At 46.6% G+C, this 16,473-nt stretch overlaps 1 protein-coding gene across 4 annotated transcripts in view; it reads left to right on the top strand.

The window, feature by feature from the left end:
- The first annotated feature begins 523 nt into the window (after positions 1-523).
- CETN3 (centrin 3) overlaps positions 524-16,473 on the top strand; it is a 514,649-nt gene continuing 498,699 nt past the window's right edge. The window contains exon 1 of one of the 4 annotated variants that reach the window (XM_069627612.1): positions 524-742. The gene's annotated coding sequence lies outside the window, so the exon portion shown is untranslated. The remainder of the gene's footprint in view (positions 743-16,473) is intronic. The other 3 variants (XM_069627611.1, XM_069627613.1, XM_069627614.1) reach the window with 3 other exon arrangements.

Genomic DNA, 16,473 nt, shown 5'->3' with positions numbered 1-16,473 from the left:
GGTTTCATTTGCAATGGGATTTTCAAGTGGAGTGTGTCCAGTCCAGAAAACGTAAGTCCTTTATGTCCTAGAGGTGAACGAATCTTTGTTAGATCGTTTACTCTATCTTTAAATAAACATATCTTTAAATGGGCATCTCCCTTGTAAAGTTTAGGGCAGAGAATTCATAGGCGGATTTAACACTCCAAGGAACAAATATGCCCAGGGACCCCCTTTGCTCTGCTTTTCTCACATCAACGGCAAATAAAAACAGGCTGCAAAGCACCTCTTACTGATATCTTATTCTTTTAACAGGCTCAGCAAGCAGACCGTTTACAATAGGATGTGATTAGTGATATTAAGTGAATTAATATCACAGAGCGTCAGGGGAGCACTTCGGTGGTGACAATGCGCGGTACAAATATCCTTTAACATTAAAACTTGTGACAGCCATTAGCTCCTCCCACACTAAGCTCCGCCTACCCAGTGTCCTCTGTCAATCTTGACTACGGGGCCCTTTGCCTTAAATCTGCCACTGGCCGACATTATACCTTCCTCCACAGACAAATTCACGCGTCCATCAGTGTGACAGTTGACGCTGTCTCCGTTTGTGGAAGTGACCTGGTCACGTGACAGACGTGAGGCAACGTGGTTGCTAAGCACGAATTGATCACTAGTAGCGAGAGGTCTTATGGAGTCTGGAGAGTAAGGGGATCTCTCTAGAGAAGGAGACGTTTAAAATAGCGAAGCACCTGGCTGCACAGTGAGTTTTCATGTGGGATGGGGCCTCCTTTGGGCGGGGGCTCTGAGAGCTGAGAGAGCGACTTTGTCATGTTGTTACGAGCAGAAGTGGTAAACCGGTTCCCTGAAGGCTAGTGTTAAATTATGCCTATGCCAATCGTTTGGTGCCCCTCCCCACCCCCATCTACCTTTCTTTACAGATCTCTTAGGATTAACGATGTGTTTTTAACGAGATCATTTCCTGTTAATGAAAAAAGGTGTTGGTTAGTTCTGGACGATTATCATTTGCTCCGTATGCTGGCGGGCTGCCTCGGTCTCTTTATGGGCCAGTACAGTAAGGACAATCAGCACTCGGTCCGTCAAAAATAATTGAGTGGTGAATGTGGCTACCCTAAAGCTAGAACTGGTCGACAGTGCTTAAGGTGCATGACGGCAGACTGATTGTTTACATTATGGGCATAGTACATGTTGCTTTTACGTCATAGATGCACGAATACACCTCGTTACATGCAAAGAAAAACCGAGGACTTCATGACACCGCACCCTCGACAGCTGGCAAAGCGGCTTTATTGGCTCACACGGGCTTAATGCAGCACGTCTCAATTTAAGAGCCAGTTGAAGGATCGGAGAAGCAGTGTGGGATTTTGTGCCGGTTTTCTGTAACATTTGGTATCCCATACGGATCAGTTATCCCCTGGTCTTCGGCTCATCGCTGATTGGCTGTGTTAAGCCTTAGCACCGCCCCCGTGAGCCTAAACCCTGGCCCCTCTTCTAGCTGTCGCAGACAAAAGCAGCAGAGTACTGAGAGAGCTGCCCCTGTTGTTGTAATAGATAAACGCCGTTTATTCTGAGAGGAAGCTTTGCATTAATGCCTCTGAGGAAGCCGTTGATGTAAAGCTTTTTCTCAGAATAATAAACGGTGTTTAATCTATAACCACAGTGCAACTAAGCTTGGCATTTCATAAACTGTAACTTGACAAGTTACAGCTTATGACATGTTTCTTTAGGCTCCCTATAGATTCTCTACTAGTGGTGAACACTATCCTATTGTCCTGTCAGGGGAGTATCCAGCATTTCAAAAGTGTGGGTGGCGGGTGTTAGCCGGGGGCAGGCACGATAAAAGTAGTGCGAAATAAAAAATACAACTGCACCTCACGAGTAACCTTAGGGGAGGAAGCAGCAGACCCTATCGCAGTTCCACTGGGAGTACCACAAGGATCCTGCCTCTCCCCCACACTCTACAATGCCCATACCAAATTACTCTTTGTGGCCCTAGACGCCATGGGAGTAGTCTACACAAACTTTGCGGACGATACGCAGATACTTATACCCATCACTGGGGACCTAGAACTTGACACAGCCTGCATAAACAACATATATACTCTCATACAAATATGGATGGCTAACAGCTTGTGTCTCAATGGATAAAAAACGGAGATCCTTATAGTTGGTTCCCCAGTCCGCCTCAGCAGACTTCGCCCTGACTACACCGCGATAATCACAGATGGCACGCCCATCCCTATTTCCAACAAAGTAAAAACCCTAGGAGTCCACATCGACTCGAGTCTCACTATGAACAAGCACATCAATGCTCTGGCCTCCTCCTCAGCATATACAGCCAAACTCCTCACCTTAAGCAGACCTTTCCTTACCACTGATAACTGCCTTATCCTCGCTAGAGCTCTTATCTTAACTAAGCTTGACTACTGTAATGTCTTACTGTTGGGCACATCCAAAAAGAACCTCAATAAATTACAACTCCTCCAAAACAAAGCTCTTAAGGCAGCTTTGGGCATAAACAAGAGAGGGCACATCTCGCAATTTAGAAGAGATGCCCATTGGCTTCCAGTACAAGCGAGAATCCTCCATAAAACACTCACAATCACCCACAAATGTATTTCTGACATCGCTCCCACCTACCTCAGCCAATGTATCACTAGCAAAACTAGGATCAGAGCCCTCCGGTCTAGTGCCAACACACACCTACATATTCCACGCTTCACTACCTCGAAAGCAGGTAACATCAGCTTCCCCATAGCTGCCCCACGCATCTGGAACTCTCTCCCCCACCACCTTAGTAACAAAACATCCTTTCCCAAATTAAAAAAATGACTAAAAACCTGGCTGTTCAATAAATACAAATGGCTTCCGTCCTTTTGTCCTCACCAGTAACCTTGCAGCCACGCGTTTCTGGTTGCTTCCGTCCCAGCTCTAGGATACCTCCAAATCACATAAGTGCATATTCTTTGAACTAGACATTTGTCACCATTACTGTACATAACCATGGCCATATGTAACCCACGCCTTTGACCGAGATACGTGAAACTGTTCTGAAGATATCATTGTTGAAGATATCATTGTTGATTGCAACCGAAGTATGTATGTAAACTACGCCGTGATGGGCGTACAACCAAATGCAATAAATAAAAATAAATAGTTCAACATTCCCCTCAAATGCAGTCAGTGTGTGCAATTTCATATGGTCTAATTCGTGCCCACAAACCGCCCACCCCTGCCCCAATCTACTTTTTTTGTAACATTAGTGCCATATGACATTTTAACACAACAACAAAAATAAACTGCAGAATCATTACAGAGGCAGGGAACTCCTCTATTAGAGCTCTGTCCTGGCTCTCTGGGGCAAAATACATACACATCTAAATTGTATATGGATTGCCCCAACAGAAATTACTTCACAGAAATGGACATCGCAAGGAGCTTCATCAGACTTTGATACTTGGAGGCACCATGGAAGTGACTTTAGAATCAGTTGCCATAAGCAAGCCAAGTGGCACATAATTTTGTTGTGCAAAATACCTAGATTGCACTGTTCTATATGGAGCAATTCTATAGTCGGACTTTAAAAATAAAATAATAGCATGATCTATTAACACATACGCTTTGAAGTGAATCACTTACAGAGCTGCAGATAAGACACAGTGTGAATACATGATCTTCCCAGGATCACACACTTTGGTTAACTGGTGAAATCTGGATGTGGACAATTTAAGCAGGTTTCTTTTAAATATAGATATTTATTAAAGTTTCCCTTTGCATTTCATGTTCTTAAATAATACGTTATAGCAATGCCTTGGAAGCAAAGCGCATTACATAAGAAACTACCCTTTCATAATTAATTTACACTATATACATCATTTTAGAAATATGTTGAGCAATAAGAGGATGGCTTTCAATGTATTCTCCCCATCCTCCATGCAAAGTCACAATGGCATCATGCAGATTAATGTGAGCCTAACAAATCCCCCTAGGGATAGCCATAGTCATTATTTCATAAAGCCTGCAGCATTATGCAACCTTCTCACTGCTGATCAATCCCTCCCATGCACATTTCTAAAGGGACAACAGTCCCTGCTAATAGAACCCCTCCCTCCCATCATTGCCTAATGGCTCACATTGAAATGCTCTGTTGACACAGAGCAACTTGAGAGCCCCTCTGCTCCTGCCTGGAGCTCCTTGTCGTTTTGGAACAGGTAAGGTGTCCTGCCAGGACAATGACTGTGCTGAGTAGGAATTGCTCAGCACACATTGTCCTGCCAGCCAGACACCTTTCCCGTTTGGCATCCTCATTGAGGTGGCGAATGGGAGAGGTGGCCCACTGACAAAAGTCCCGTCAGGCTCTCAAAAGAGCCTGTGGGGTGGCAGCTTGCCCTCCCCGTCCCCTGCTCGGTACGCCACTCTGTCCAGGTATTCTCCAGCAGGTCAAGATATGAAGCTTCACAGTCCCTGGTGCCACATCTATGAGTTTATGAACCACCCTTGTGCATTTCATCCATCCATTAAGCCCTGATTGAGGGGCTTTCACACTTTACGACATTTGTTAAGTGCACTGTGGACCCTCTGGCATAAAGGCGCCGCCAGCTGGACATAACCTATAAAGACGAGATAGAGAAGCCGATGAAAGATGAGATTATTCAAACAGATGGGTTTTTAGCGCTTTCTTAAAGACAGGTAAGGTGTCAAGAAGTCTTGGCTCTCTTGGTAGGTCGTTCCAGAGTTTAGGAGTCGATGAGAAGAAGGCCCCCTTCTCGACTTTGACGGTTCTACATCTGGGCTGAGGGAGAACGTTTTGGCCATTGGACCTGAGACCCCTTCCTGACGGTTTGTCAATGATGGAGTTCGTCATGTAGGCAGGCATGTTGTCTAACCTTCACTTGAAGGTTATGGTAAGTAGCCTGAAAGCTACACATGCTTCAACTGGAAGCCAGTGAAGAGAGTGTCTGGTTCTCGTAACATGTTCTCTTCTAGAGAGACCTAAAACTGCTCTAACCGCTCTGTTCTGTATTATTTGGAGCCTATGCAATTGGTGTTTATCGATTCCCAGTAGAAGAGTACCGCAGTAATCTATCGTAGCACCAATAATGGCTCTGGAGATGATTTTTTCTGCTTTCTTGGGTGAGAAGTGGTTTGAGTTGATGTAGTTTGTAGAGGAAGCTGTTATACTCGAGACTTGAGATTCCATGGTTAGTGATTGTCCAATGTAACTCACAAGATTTTGAGTTTCGTTACAGGGGCAATTATGTCGGTCCTGGGTTTAAACAGTCCGTAATTGCGATCTAGTTTTTTTTATAGCTGCCAAACTTCCCACTATCATGCGCTCTGTTTTGCCTTCGTTAAATGCTAAGTTATTATTGAGTATCCAGTTCTCGATGATAGTAAAGATTTTATTGAGTTCTTGTTCATCCTGCGTGTGGATACCGGAAAGTGGAATGACACATTGAGTGTCATCAGCATAATTACTAAACATTATGCCCTCAGCTTCCAGTTCAGAGAAAAACAGTTTAATAAATAAGTTACAGATGCAAGGAGACGTACTGGCACCCTGAGGTACTCCGAAGAGTACTGGTATTGGCGAGGCTTCTGCTATATCAGACCACACTCTAACTCTGTTTTCCAGGAAGGAGACTATCCAAGAGACAGCCAGGGGGGAGAAGTTGGCAACATCTGCTAGTCTGTGCTTCAAAATAGAGTGTTCGACTAAATCGAACGCGGCCGATTGATCCAATGAGACTAACAGGGATAGCGACCCTTTGTCCAGTTGTTTGAGCAAGTTGGATTTTAGATCAAAAAGTGAGGTTTCAGTAGCGAAACCACTTCTGAAGTCTGATTGGTGTTCATTCAGAATGGGATACAGATTTAGGTGTTCTGATATTTGTCCGTAAGCCACTTTGTCTAAAATCTTTAAAAGGAAGGGTGTATTTAAGATAGGGCGGTAGTTCAGGGGATTGTTCCTGTCTAGTCCTATTTTTTTTTTTTAGAATGGGTGTAACCATGGTTTGTTTCACATTATCGGGAACTAACCCTTTGCCCAGTGATTTGTTAACGAATTTACAAATTGCTTTTGTGGATTGGGGGACACATTTTTATGATCACAGAGGCACAAGTGCCGCCTTTACAGTGAGACGGTTGCAATTTCTCAATGACTTCTTGTAATGCCTCTTCTGTTACAGGGTGGAAATTAAATTGGGGAATGATCGGTTGACTTTTACAAAAGTTCTGAGATTCACTTAGTGGATTTACTGGAAAGTTCTTCTTTCTTTCCCGCATTCCGGCCAGAATTCCCAAGAGTTTATTATGCATGCCTTCCTGAATTTTCTGGCACCAGGCTGTGTCCCGAACTTCTAGTTGGTCAGTTGGTGGTGGAACTGACACTTGTTCTTTTAAGATTTTAACCATTTCCTTGGTATTTGAGACTGCTATTCTTTTGTTATGATCGTTTTGTTTTGCCAGCAGGATTGGTGATTTATATGTTTTTGCTATATTCTTGTATGATAATAGCAAGCTTGATGACGGCGCAGATTTCCATAGGTAGAACGCCTTAAGAACTGTGGCCTTTAGCTTCCTGAGGACAATCGAGAACCAGGGTTGGCTTTTTTTGTTCTAGGTTCACTACATAAGACTTCCACCATTAGGTTCTACACTTTTATTTTGTCAAAATGTTATATTCAAGAAAGGGCGTGAACAGTAATTTCAGCCAAGTGATCAATCCCCGTCATATACCGCCACAGATTCCTTACATGAATCAAGAAATGCAACTTTTCAAATAGAATTTTCCATCAAAGAGGCACAAATAGAAGCAACCATAAAGAGCAATACATAAGTAAAGTCGGTGGGTAGAAGGTGTGTTTGTGACAGACAGCAACAGGAACATCAGCAAGACGAAGCGCACTGATACAACAAGCATTAGCAATGCCAACAGTTTGGGCTTTTATGTAGGCATGGAAAAGGCACGTGCCAGGCACAGTCGTATTGGTATTAACTGCCCATTGATAGTTGCAGGTGCAAAATGGTGAGAGTACCTGGGCATCTAAGCAGTGCCTGACAAGGTCCTAATATTATACACAAGCCAAAACTTTTGGCTTTGCCAATGCTTGTTCTTAACAGGACTTCAATAAAATAAACACAGTGTGCCTATAAAGTGTCTGAATGCAGTCCTGGCTTCAGCATTTTTATTACACCAGTAGCGTGTTTACAGCACCAATTAAGTCTGCCAGCTGTGTGCCAAACAACATCTACAAGCTGTGTGGCCCTTCTCATATGCCGACACTTAAAGGGTTTCTGTCAAAGATGCTGATACCTTAAAAGTAGGTACTGGGACAAGGAAGAGGAACATGGAGGTAATGTGCCTGAGAGATATGTGAGAGAGAGAAATTAGCATTTCTACACATAAGATTGACTTCCTTAACTAAAGCACCGACTTTTTATTGTTAACAAGATACTGTATTCTTCATAAGTTCCTATGACAGCCAGCTGGTGTGCATAGTGCAGTTCGCTCCAAAAGCAGGAGAGCTCCATGGGAGCAACCTCTCTGCCTGTCGCTGCATGCTTTTCTGTGCAGCGCCCTGCGACGCCCCCACACTCTTCCCCGCACCACGAGCGGCGTGCCCTCGTGGCGTGGGATGGAGCAATGCAGGCAACAGAGCGTGGCACTACAGTATGCTGTGCAGAAACATGGACACAGCAGGCATACACCTTGTGCTTCTCACCCCTTACAGCATCTGCTGGTAAGAAGGCCTCAATTCAGAACACAAGTGGGATATTGCTTTGGTGCCTGGGTGCAGGAGACCTGATGTTGGCCTCCCTTTTACAATGGCCTGGGCTCACAGACCCTGAGTCAGGATATACGTGAGATGTTGTGCTGCAGCAAAGTGCCACCTCTTCTCCCCTGCATGTCCTTTGGTCTCACGTCCTTAGTTCAGGAAATGTGCATGATTGGAGTACTGTACTGGTGTATTCCTCTTTTGTGCAGCTCAATACGGAAGCCCTGCCGGATTATTTTTCAGTGAGTAGGATTGATACAGCCCTCCCTTCGATGCACCCCTGCTGCAAGCTTGTTAAAGCATGTTAGCTACTTCTAATGCAGTTCTTGGTGTAATCCCCTGCTTTAGCAAAGTCTGCCATATCAGATGATATTCTTAGAAAATGGAACAGTTCCTATTTCATCAACTTTGTGGCCGTGGAAGCTGTCAATGTTTTCAACGCTGTGAGGACTCATTAGAATATTTTTCACCGTGAATATATTTGAAATAAATACTATTAAAAATGTTACCTACTCCTGCTCACATGCAGATCACTGTAGGAAGTGTATTAATCTCTCCACAGCAATATTACCAGTCTAGCTAGCTTATAGGCTGTGTATATCATACATTTGTTAGGGAGGAGATGCAGGCGCAGGCAGTATGTAAAAACAGATTAATTGGCATGCCTATTAATGCTGTTCAAGTGTGCCCCAGTGATTGGTGGTGTTCCAGAGGTGGGGATTATACTTGTGTTTATCCCTCCCATTATGATTTTCGGGATGCCACATTGGGTGCTGGAATGGTAAGTGTTTTTCTTTATCTCTCTCTACCGGTCTCTCTCACATAATCTTTGACAAAACACCCTCCATAAACTAAATGTACTCTTGCCACTTCGATAATACACCTTGACCATTAACCTCCTATAATTTCAAGGTCTTTGATAGACTCTGAAAGTATTAAAGGCTCAGTCTAGACGTGATCCTCAGATATCTGTGGTGGGGACTCAACCCACAGACAACCTTACTGGCTCAACACATGACTATAGTCGACCATGGTCCACAATCGCCATCCATGATCGGCAATACTTGACAATGATTGACAATGCTTGGCAATGGTTGGCTATGATTGGGGATGGTGGGCCATGGTTGGCAATGATTGGCTTGGGGATAGGCAACCGTGGTTGGTTTGGACGCTGGCGAAAGTCAGCTATGTCCGACTGTTTGGCAATGGTCGCCTGCCGTCTGATCCTAAAAAAAGTTTGCTAATATGAATAATGCCAAATCCAAAACCTTTTAACTGCTGATAACTAAGACAAAAGACAGTTCAGCCAAACAAAAGCCAGACTCTATATCTGCCTATCCCAACCCTTATCTCCTAGTAATCATTTAGAACATTCATTTTGGCTTACATACAGAGGGGAACTAAATCACCACCTCGTGGAGCCAAAACAGTACTCAAAGAATTCTACTAAAATAAAAGTCAAATAAGAGTTACTGGGCCGAAACTGTAACTGCACTCGTCACCTGGCTACCCTCTGTTCTCGGGCCCAGGACCCCCCCCCACCACGCCAGTTGCACACCTGCACTGCCCCCCTGGCAACCCTTGCACTCGGGAGGCTGTTTCTGTATTCCTACAGCCCCCTACCAGCACTTGACATATGATATTTGCACTTACCCTTGCACTTTCCACCAGCTGGCTGCACTTCTTATTTATTGTTTGGACCTTATTTATTTTACTATTTATCCTATGTACTGCACTACGCCTCCCCCCTTCCCCTCACACTTTTTCACCTCCCCTCCACCCCTCTCCACCGCACTTGCATGATCTCAATGTCACCTGTCCTAGTAAGATCGTTGTCTGTCTTCCTTCTGTCCCCCCTCCCTTGCCTTGTCGTGCCTTGAAACACTTGTTTATAGGCGCATTATAAATGCCATATCATATTATATCAAACGTAAGTTTGAGTCCCTGTAATATAGCCAAGGGTGCTAATGTCTCTGTTGCAGAGATATACTTGTATGCTACAGATAAGAATTTCCCATTCCCAGTTAGATTGCACAAAGGGTTAATGGGCTTGCTCTGATTCGTCTATTACAAGCACTGCACATATCTACCATTCTAAACAATGGAAGAGCTGTGGCACCTGCAGCCCACCCCCGAAAAACTGAAAAATATATCACGATTTGCTCCTCATAAAACAACCCTTCTTAAAAAGGCTGGTGGCTCGTTTCAACAAAAAAGGTGGTTCTTTCTAGCAGCACTCTGAAACCATTTTGCTTTAACGTGTAACAAAATCAGATAATTTCTATGTGTCTGTCCCTGTGGGTATTAAGGAAATGCCAGCCTTGGGCAAAGGCGACCTGGGCAGTTGCCCGGGATGCCACATTAACATTTACATGGGGCACCCTAGCTTCTGCCACACCAGCACAGAGAGGCCTTTAAAAACCTTCTCTGTGCTGGCACGGCAGTGGCCGATGCACCTCATGTAAAATAAAAGGCTCCACTGTGTTGGTGGCAGCAGTGTCCAACTTAAGTGAAAACGTCCTCCCAGTTGGGAGGACTTTTCACTTAAGTTGGGCGCTGCTGCTTCCCAGCGTGGCAGAGTACCTTTTCGAAGGGCGCGGATGCCACACCAGCTCTGGGGAGTATTTCAAGGGCTCCCCCAAGCTGGTGTGGTTAAGACGGCCTATTTAAATGAAAAACACCCGCTATAATGCTGGCAATGGGTGCTCTAGCACGGGAGCAGGGGTTTTTTCATTTAAATAGGGTGCTGCTGCCACACCAGAATGGGACAGCCGTTGAAAGGCTGCCCATGCTGGTGTGGCAGCAGCGCATTGCTTAAGTGATGAGCTCTCCGCTCTAACACATCAGCTTGGCGCTTTTCATTTAAATAGAGCATTGCTGCTACCCCAGCATGGGGTCGTTTTTCAAAGGTTTCCCTGAGCTGGTGTGGCAGCGGTGCCCTATCAACCACCAGATAACAGAGAGAAGCCCTGCAGCAGACCAGGCTTACAGCAGCCCGTCTGCCTCATGGGGTAGAGCTTGCTGAGGTGGCACGTTGCAAGGTTCTGGTCCGAACGGGTACTTGCCTGTACTTCAGAGACCTGTTCCAGAATCAGACGACACTGCTCTAGTATTTGTGCGAGTGAGTGGGGGATGCAGCAGCTTCATTTGTGTGCTGAAGAGGGACACATTGAGAATGCTAAGATCCCTCGCTGATTGTTTCAGTGTCACAAAACAAGTCTGTTTGGGTAGTAGCTGAAGACTGACGGGAGGCAGACCTATTTCTCAGCTGTCAAACCCTCGGAGGAAGCCCCTCCCCAGGGTTATGATCAAGCTCAGTGGGACAACTTGTGAACTAACTGCCAACTCACCCTAGTTTTGGCAGATCCTCCGTTTTTTGTGATTGCCCAGATACAATTCCAAGGCATAAAATAAGCAGTGTCGCATAGCAATTTGCTATGCAATTCTGTAGGTTTGCTACTTAAATTGAAATTTGTGTAACAGAGCTAGCTATTTAAGTTTCCCTGAACAATGAAAGCACGTGTCACTCTGCATTCCTCTCTTGACCTTGGGGATCTCTGCAGCCTCTTCCCTCTAAGTTCAATGGGGTTAATGGAGAGAGAGTGCAGCAGAAATCATCTCCTCTGCTAAAAGTACCAAAGGCCTGTGCTTGAAAAAGAAATGGCGTTTCTTGCCAAGCACTCAAACAACTGCAAATGAGAAGCAATCCCAAGTATGTGTTAGCTTCATTCTATTTTAAAAGGCAGTCCTGGAATTCCATTCCTAAAAATGTAAGTTGATACATAATATATAATTACAGTATTGCTACTATAGAACACTGCATTGTCTGTTTTTTCAATGCAGTTTAGGTTAGTGTAGCTAAATCTCATACTGTCAACTATATTCATTTTGTTGGGGAAGGTGCATCATATTGATTTTGTTGTGGAAGGTGCATCATATTGACAAGTAAACACTTTTGAAAATGGACATGATCACACGGCCAAATGCTTTTGATAGCAATATTAGTCCTGTGACTTGCTGGTTGCATATATCTCTGAAACAGATGCTCACTCCTTGACATTGTATCTGATCACCCTGTCGCTTTATACCAGCTACCCGAAAGTGAGTTCGCTGCAAACTACAATATGCCACCCAGTTTACCCAGTTCTCTGCCGGCTATGTCATCCACTCTGCTTAGTCTCTTATTTTCCTCTTACATAATGAATATACAAAGCTGACTAGATGTTTACGCAAAATAGTGATCAATCATTCCATCCATCTACAGCTCTACTGCAGTACCATGCACTGTAGTTTGCCTACAGAGCTCCCTTTTCTCTATGGTTATAAATGCATTATATATCGCCACCTGCGTGAGAGGCTCGGAACACAAGCGGAAAATGCACCTAGCGGCCCGCATTTCATTTCATGCCTTAACCCTGTCCTTGGAGGCAGTGATCCAGGACAGGTTTCCACTGGAGTGCCACACCTCGACTCCTCCACCCCTGCCCACTCAACTGCGCACCTCTTGGCTCACATCTAGATCCTAGAAACAGTTATTTCTAATTGCGGACATGTGCATTTCCTTTTAAGGGGACCAGGAATTCGGCAAAGCCTGCCTCGTTCCTTAAAAACGAACAAGAATGTTTCATCACCCCAGATGGGGCTTAGATTGCTAATAACAATAAATACTGCTTTAATGGGTGTGCAGGGCTGGAATTCTGTGTTTCGGCTTACCTGTCTTGGGGACCTTTAGAGGCCCTGTCCTCACCCAAAAGTGGTATTTAACGCTATATTCATTACTGTTGATATTAATGACAGGCAAGGGCCATCTTGTCCACCTGATGTTGAAAATTACCCTGCCAGCCGCAACTCCATACTACGTACTTAGTCTGAGGTCATGACTTTCCTTTAACATTGTAAATGTTTTGATTTACAAAACTTCAGAACTTTTACTTGCATAGTAAATGATGGGTCAATCATGTAATACACAGACACCGCCCTGTGCAATACTGATGCACCCAGTTGCACAGAGTCACTGAAAACTGTTTTTAGAGCCTTTTTTTATATGTTAGTTATTTGTGTCCATTCATCCAGCTAACATTTAAATTTTACAGACACTCATCTCAAAGTCTTCAGCAGCATACAAAAATGCTGTATTGTTGCTCATTTTACGACCTGGCTACAAATAATGTCTGGTGACATTACAAATATCAGTACAAAATCGTTAATCAAATAGGTTTGTTTGCTAATCAAGAACATTTTTAATTAGCAAACTCTGCTATTCAATTTTTGAAAAATTATTTATGCCTTGAATTCCCTTTCACACTTTCCCTTCAACATAAAAATCATACAGTAGTCACTCAGTGGCCGGTTAAAGATTGCACCCTGTGCCTGTTTACCCTCTGTGAGAAACCTGAAGGTGTCTCCCAGCTAAACCCCGGGGATCTGTCATCCAGGTTTCCAGGACACAGCCATCACTATTGGATCCAGTTCCTGGTGGTGGACTAGTTAGGGAGGATCACCTGGATGGGGGTCCTCTGTGGAGTGGGAGTGGGACACCGACTGGTGAGACACAGTATCCCCCTTCCTTCAACACCTCCCCCCCACCCTCTTCCGTAGGACATTCAAAAACACTGTCCCCCCCGACCCCTTTTCCGACACAAACACAACGGGCTAACGCCAGAGCCATTTACCTGACTTGTCCCAATACCAGGGTCAGGCAATTGATCAGAATCTCACACACCTGACGGCCCTTTCCCTTCCCCACATGGATAAAAGGTGGAGAAAGAGAGCACAGTACGAGCAAGCCAGACCGCATGGCAAGACCGCTATCCAGACCTGGCAGCTCAAGAGGAGGAGAAAGGTGGCAAACATCGAGAGGCCGACGAGGACAGACACAAACTTGCCCTTCTCGGCAAAACCATGCAAAACCATGCGAAACCTGCGCAGAATGAATCGTAAGATCGAGGACAATATCCCAAGTGTCCTGCAGCAGATGTCAATGGTACAAGTAGCGCATCTACTCTGATAAGCCGGAGCGAGGGAGACTCCTGCTACTGCGGTACCGGCCTGGACTCCAGTTGTGAGCAAAGCCAAGCGGTTCATCACAGCCGGTGAGTCGAAGGGGAAACTGATAAGAACCGGGCTGTGGTGAATAAAAGTCGCAAAGTGAAAGAAGTTCAAAGAACTGTAAAATTGTAAAGGGGAGACGAGCTGCAGAAGGGGACCGGCATCAGGTGGGTGCTGCTCTGAGAAACTCTGGTCGATCCCTGCCTGAGTGAAACTACAGATACCAGAAAGCCGTAGGAGAGCCGCCGAGATAGGTCAAAGTGGTCATACAGGAGGGCAAGCAAAATCTCTGTACAGTCGAAAGCCTTTGACCTAAGAACTATGAGAAAGCAAGGGAAGTGAATCCTGCACACATTGAAAGTAACTGTAAATGTGAATGTGAAGTTGGCAAGAGTGAACCCGGAAGAAGGATGCTGACGAAGAGGGGGCAAAGTCTAAAGTCCCAAGAAATAATGTGTTGACAAACAGGAACCCGGTAGAGGGATGTCCACTATGAACTTTTCGAAAAGACATTAAGATTTGGGAACCAAGAGAAAGCCATAGTGAACCCGATGGAGGGAGGCTGAAAGCAGTGAGCAGTCTCCGGCCGGAAAAGGGGGGCTCAGGGGTGAAGCCATCACCCAAGAAATACGTAGAACAGAACCTTGTGTTTGTTAGTCGTTTTTGTAAACCTATCAGGCCCTCAGAAACGGGAGACTCAACCACCGAAGGCCTTGATTATCGATAGGAACTGTTTTAGGATCCAAGCCTGGAAGAGGGAGATCCCGCGGTGGAAGTGCTCATCCAAGACCCACTGAAAGGGGACTGTATATTTGATTTGTGGAAAGCGATTGGTACCTGAAAAGGAACTTTGTGTTTGTTTATTTTATTAATCTTTGAAGGCAAGAGACTTTTTGAAGGGAAAAGAGACTTGGCCGGGATTCCAAGATGGCTGCCCGCAGGTGAGGATGTACATCTCCGAGTTCCAAAATAACAGGGGGAAAAAAAGGTGTCCAGAACGTGCAGAAAACGCAAAAAAATACAAAGAAGAAAACAAACCTAAAGTGACAGCTACGAGTGTCCCCTTTACAGAGGCGGGTGAGCCCCTGGAAACTACATCGCACCAACGGAGCAAATCGAGCGGGAGCCAAGAGGGGGATGGGCGAGTGAAGAGCCCCGCAACAGAGGCCTCCCCTGCAAGGTGCGAATCGGCCCCCTCCCGAACATTGGAAGCACCAAGCGGCCTCCCCACCTCCGACGAACCGGAGAGTGCTGCAGCACTCTCCACCTGAGCAGATCGGCCGTGACACCGGAGGATATAGAGGCTCAGAGACTGCATGCTGAGGTCGAAATCGGCATCTAAATTGCTCTGCCCGGCCCCCGATTGTGGAGGCAAAGCTACAGTGAAGGACACCCGAGACTCTGGGGAGCAGATGAGGCTGCTGAGATCTTACCTCCCCTGGTGGATTGGGTCTGGTGATCTGCGTACAGCCCATCCCTCCAAAAGAGTCGGCAGCAGCATAGCCCTGTGCGCGGAGAGCGGGGGTCCCCTCTGAGCGGCAGCCCGAGGTCGCATTGGAGAGCTCAAGTGTCGCCTGGTCTGGGAAACGGGCTTGGTGGGTGCAGTGGGTTCCTGCACCGACCCTGAGGAGTGGATGGCGGCAGCTCCGGAGGAACCTGAGCGGCAGAGCTCGCAGCCGGGAGGAAAGCACTCGAGCTTTGCCGGGAAGCCCTGATGATCGGGAGAGCTGGAAAGAGGCAGTGTTCCCCTCCCCCTGGGTCCCCCCATCCAGCAGCTCCCGAACGCGGCGCTCCTTCCCCTACTGAAAGGCCCCACACGGTGTGACGTAGCTGAGAGGTCTGAGACCCGGCGGGGGGGATCTCCTGCATCCCGCCAGCAGCCCGCCCGGACCGGGGGAGCCCCTCCCGTGCTCCCCCCCCCCAAACCATCCAGAACAAGAGAAGCAGAGAGGCCACAGTGCGCCCTATAAACTGAAACAGAAAACGGAGGAACCACCCCTCCCCTACCGGTGCAGACCTGCGGGACCCAAAGCAGGCACAGAACGTACTGTGAACCCCACGGACCCTCTGCTGGATAAGTGGAGGGACCCCGCGGGGCTGCCCAAGATCCAGCGGGTGATGGCCCATCAGCCCACACAGACTGGGCAAACCCCGTCCCCCGTGCAGAAGAGGGGACGCATACCGCAAGAAGACACAGCACAGTGAGGGGGGAACGCGGCCCCCCAATAATCACGAGGAAAAGAAGTGGAACGAGCCCAAAGGGGTCCGTGGTAGACGCAGAAAAACACCAGCCCGGCAGTGAACACAAAGCCAGCAGCAGCCACGGACATCAGGTCTGTAAGGTAGGAATCTCGCCCCTACCCCATCTCAGAATAACTACCAAAGGTGGCAGCCCAACACCAGGCGGCCAGCGGGAACGGCACATAGGAGGGTGAACAGGAGGGAACCAAAGGTCCGACAGACACTTCCTGGGTGCCAATCAGGCGCTAGAGGACAGGAGAACACCCCCCAACCGTAAAATAAAGACAATAACCCCCCCCCCCCAAAATAAACGTGGGAGGGGGCCACAACGAAACAGATGAGCAGGGTTACAGCACCTCGCCCTCCCCTCTCAACCCCGCCTGCGAGAGAGAACAGCCAGACCCTG

This window comes from Ambystoma mexicanum, chromosome 6p (genome assembly GCF_040938575.1).
Source record: "Ambystoma mexicanum isolate Mex_15411 chromosome 6p, UKY_AmexF1_1, whole genome shotgun sequence".
In the NCBI taxonomy this organism is placed as follows: domain Eukaryota; kingdom Metazoa; phylum Chordata; class Amphibia; order Caudata; family Ambystomatidae; genus Ambystoma; species Ambystoma mexicanum.
Note: the sequence above shows the minus strand (reverse complement) of the source record. Positions and strands in the feature narration are given on the sequence as shown.